Raw genomic sequence first — 4,243 nt, 5'->3', positions numbered from 1 at the left:
GACTATTATATATTTCTGGAAAGCCCTTAATGTCTACTTTCCAACGCAATTGGAAGCGCGTCAATTGGACTCCTGTAGCCCCAGAAATTCCATTCCGAGTGCAGAGAGGTTAGGATCCAACAGCATCAGCAGTCCTTTTTCAGCCTGAATCAGATTTTTGCTCAGGTCCCTCAATTTCAGCCAGAAAATACCTAAAATTATAGAAAAATACACAAACTCATAGTAAAGTCCAGAAATATGAATTTTTCCTAGAAACTAATGAAAATAAACTAAAAACTAACTAAAACATACTAAAAACTATATGAAATTAACCCCAAAAAGCGTATAAAATATCCGCTCATCAACTTTCATTGGAAGATCCTCATCAGTTCTTAGCTGAATTCTTACAAATCTGTGACACTGTCAGACCAATGAGGTTGACCATAAAGTCTACAGAATTATGCTCTTCCCTTTTGCTGTAAGAGACAGAGCTAGGACATGGTTGGATTCACAACCCAAAGAAAGCCTGAACTCTTGGGAAAAGCGAGTTAATGCCTTCTTGGGAAAGTTCTTTCCACCTCAAAATTGAGCAAGCTTAGAGTGGAAGTCCAAACCTTCAGACAGAAGGAAGGTGAATCCCTCTATGAAGCTTGGGAAAGATACAAGCAATTGATCAGAAGGTGTCCTTCTGACATGCTTTCTGAATGGAGCATCATAGGTATCTTCTATGATGGTCTGTCTGAACTGTCCAAAATATCATTGGACAGCTCTACTGGAGGATCTCTTCATCTGAAGAAAACGCCTGCAGAAGCTCAGGAACTCATTGAAATGGTTGCAAATAACCAATTCATGTACACTTCTGAAAGGAACCCTGTGAATAATAGGACAAATCAGAAGAAAGGAGTTCTTGAGATTGATACTCTGAATGCCATACCGGCTCAGAATAAAATATTGACTCAGCAAGTCAATATGATTTCTCAAAGTCTGTCTGGAATGCAAGCTGCACCAGGCAGTACTAAGGAAGCTTTCTCTGAAGAAGAAGCTTATGATCCTGAAAACCTAGCAATGGAAGAGGTGAATTACATGGGAGAACCCTATGGAAACACCTATAATCCTTCATGGAGAAATCATCCAAATCTCTCATGGAAGGATCAACAGAGACCTCAACAAGGTTTCAACAACAATAATGGTGGAAGAAACAGGTTTAGCAATAGCAAGCCTTTTCCATCATCTTCTCAGCAACAGACAGAGAATTCTAAGCAAAGCCACTCTGACTTAGCAACCATTGTCTCTGATCTAATCAAAACCACTCAAAGTTTCATGACTGAAACAAGGTCCTCCATTAGAAATTTGGAGGCACAAGTAGGTCAGCTGAGTAAGAAAATTACTAAACTCCCTCCTAGTACTCTCCTGAGCATTACAGAAGAGAATCCAAAGAGAGAGTGTAAAGCCATAAATTCGTCTCACATGGCCGAACCTGGAGAGGAGGAAGAGGCAGTGATCCCCACTGAGGAAGACCTCAATGGACGTCCACTGGCCTCCATGGAGTTCCCTGATGAGGAACCATGGGAATCTGAGGCTCACACTGAGACTATAGAGATTCCATTGAATTTACTTCTACCATTCATGAGCTCTGATGAGTATTCTTCCTCTGAAGAGGATGGAGATGTTACTGAAAACCAAGTTGCTAAGTACCTTGGAGCAATCATGTAGCTAAATGCCAAGTTATTTGGTAATGAGACTTGGGAGGAAGAACCCTCCTTGCTCATCAAAGAACTGGATGACTTGACTAGGCAAAAATTACCTCTGAAGAGACAAAACCCTGGAAAATTCTCAATCCCTTGTACCATAGGCACCATGACCTTTGAGAAGGCTTTGTGTGACCTAGGGTCAAGCATAAACCTCATGCCTCTCTCTGTAATGAAGAAGCTAGGGGTCATTGAGGTACAAGCTGCAAGAATCTCACTGGAGATGGCAGAAAATTCAAAGAAACAGGCTTATAGACTTGTAGAGGATATCTTGGTAAAGGTTGAAGGCCTCTACATCCCTGTTGACTTCATAATCCTAGAGACTGGGAAGTGTATGGATGAATCCATCATCCTTGGCAGACCCTTCCAAGCCACAGCAAAAGCTGTGATTGATGTTGACAGAGGAGAATTGATCATTCAAGCGAATGGAGACTCTCTTGTGTTTAAAGCTCAAGGATATCACTCTGTCACCATGGAGAGGAAGCATGGAGAGCTTCTCTTAATACAGAGTCAAACAGAGCCCCCACAGTCAAACTCTAAGTTTGGTGTTGGGAGGCCAAAACCAAAATTTAAGTTTGGTGTTGAACCCCCACATTCAAACTCTAAGTTTGGTGTTGGGAGGTTCCAACATTGCTCTGAACATCTGTGAGGCTCCATGAGAGCCACTGTCAAGCTATTGACATTAAAGAAGCGCTTGTTGGGAGGCAACCCAATTTTTACTTATCTATATTAAATTTCTATTTTCTTTTGTTATTTTAAGTTTTCTATAGGTTGATGATCATGTGAAGTCACAAAAACAATTGAAAAAGCAAAAACAGAAGGAAAAATAGAATGAAAAACAGAACACCCTGGAGGAGAAACTTATTGGCGTTTAAACGCCAGAAAGGGTAGCAGAATGGGCGTTAAATGCCCAGTCTGGCACCATTCTGGGCGTTTAACGCCAGAAATGGGCACCAGGCTGGCGTTTAATGCCAGGAATGGGCAAGAAGCTGGCGTTAAACGCCAGAAATGGGCAGCAGCTTGGCATTTAACGCCAGGATTGGCAGCAAGGGGCGTTTTGCATGCCACATGGTGCAGGGATGAGAAATCCTTGACACCTCAGGATCTGTGGACCCTACAGGATCCCCACCTACCCCACCTCTCTCTCTCTTCTTCACCCATTCACCAATCACCTCAATACCGCTTCCCCATAAACCTTCACCTATCAAATCCCACCATTCTCTTCACCACTCACATCCATCCTTCATAAAACCCCACCTACCTCACCATTCAAATTCAAACCACTTTCCCACCCAAACCCACCCATAATGGCCAAACCATACCCCCCTCTCCATTCCTATATAAACCCATCTTCCCTCCTTCATTTTCACACAACATACACACTACCTATCCTCCTTGGCCGAAACACAAAGCCCACTCCATCTCCTCTATTTCTTCTTCTTCTACTCTCTTCTTTCTTCTTTTGCTCGAGGACGAGCAAACCTTCTAAGTTTGGTATAGTAAAAGCTAAAGCTTTTTGTTTTTCCATAACCATTTATGCCAGCAAAGGCCGGAGAAACCTCTAGAAAGAGGAAAGGGAAGGCAAAAGCTTCCACCTCCGAGTCATGGGATATGGAGAGATTCCTCTCAAGGGTGCATCAAGACCACTTCTACGAAGTTGTGGCCAAGAAGAAGGTGATCCCCGAGGTCCCTTTTAAGCTCAAAAAGGGCGAATATCTGGAGATCCGACATGAGATTCGAAGAAGAGGTTGGGAAGTTCTTACCAACCCCATTCAACAAGTCAAAATCTTAAGGGTTCAAGAGTTCTATGCCAATGCATGGATCACCAAGAACCATGATCAAAGTGTGAACCCGGAACCTAAGAATTGGCTTAAAATGGTTCGAGGGAAATACTTAGACTTTAGCCCAAAAAATGTAAGATTGGCATTCAATTTGCCTATGATGTAAGGAGATGGACACCTGATGCCAGGGCATTTTGGCCAGTTTCACTGACCTTTTCTTTACTGTTTTTAAGGAAGTTTCATGAATTTCCTTAGAAAATAAGCTAGTTTTGGGTAGATATTCACTTACATCTTGATTCAAGCATACATTGTGCACTTTACATGATTTCATGAGGATTTTGCATGAAATTAATGACAAATTGGATGTTGCATTTCCCATGACTTGGACTATAACTTTGATGCACTTTATTACTTGATTTCAGGACAAAGGAAGCAAGGAAGAACCACGTTAGCAGCCACGTTAGTCTCACTAACGTGACTTCTAACGTAGGAATGGGAGCTAGCTTGCAAAGTTAATGAGAAAAGTAATCGCCAATAACATCCTCGAAGCCATCATAGCCCACGTTAAGAGTCACGTTAACTAAGTTAACGTGAACTCTAACGTGGAGGAAAGAAAATAGAGCCAACGTTAGTGACACTTACCTTTGTCACTAACGTTGGGCCAAGCTCATAAGTGGCCACGTTAGTTGCCACGTTAACTTAGTTAACGTGGCTTCTAACGTTAAGAAGCAAAAG

At 42.1% G+C, this 4,243-nt stretch overlaps 1 non-coding gene across 1 annotated transcript; it reads right to left on the bottom strand.

The window, feature by feature from the left end:
- Positions 1–570: 570 nt before the first annotated feature.
- On the bottom strand, positions 571–678 carry LOC148580085 (small nucleolar RNA R71). The gene has a single exon (XR_015896561.1). It is a non-coding gene; the product is annotated as a small nucleolar RNA R71 (small nucleolar RNA).
- Positions 679–4,243: the final 3,565 nt, after the last annotated feature.

The sequence above is a fragment of the Arachis ipaensis genome, chromosome B10 (genome assembly GCF_059453495.1).
Source record: "Arachis ipaensis isolate K30076 ecotype BB chromosome B10, ASM5945349v1, whole genome shotgun sequence".
NCBI lineage: Eukaryota > Viridiplantae > Streptophyta > Magnoliopsida > Fabales > Fabaceae > Arachis > Arachis ipaensis.
Note: the sequence above shows the minus strand (reverse complement) of the source record. Positions and strands in the feature narration are given on the sequence as shown.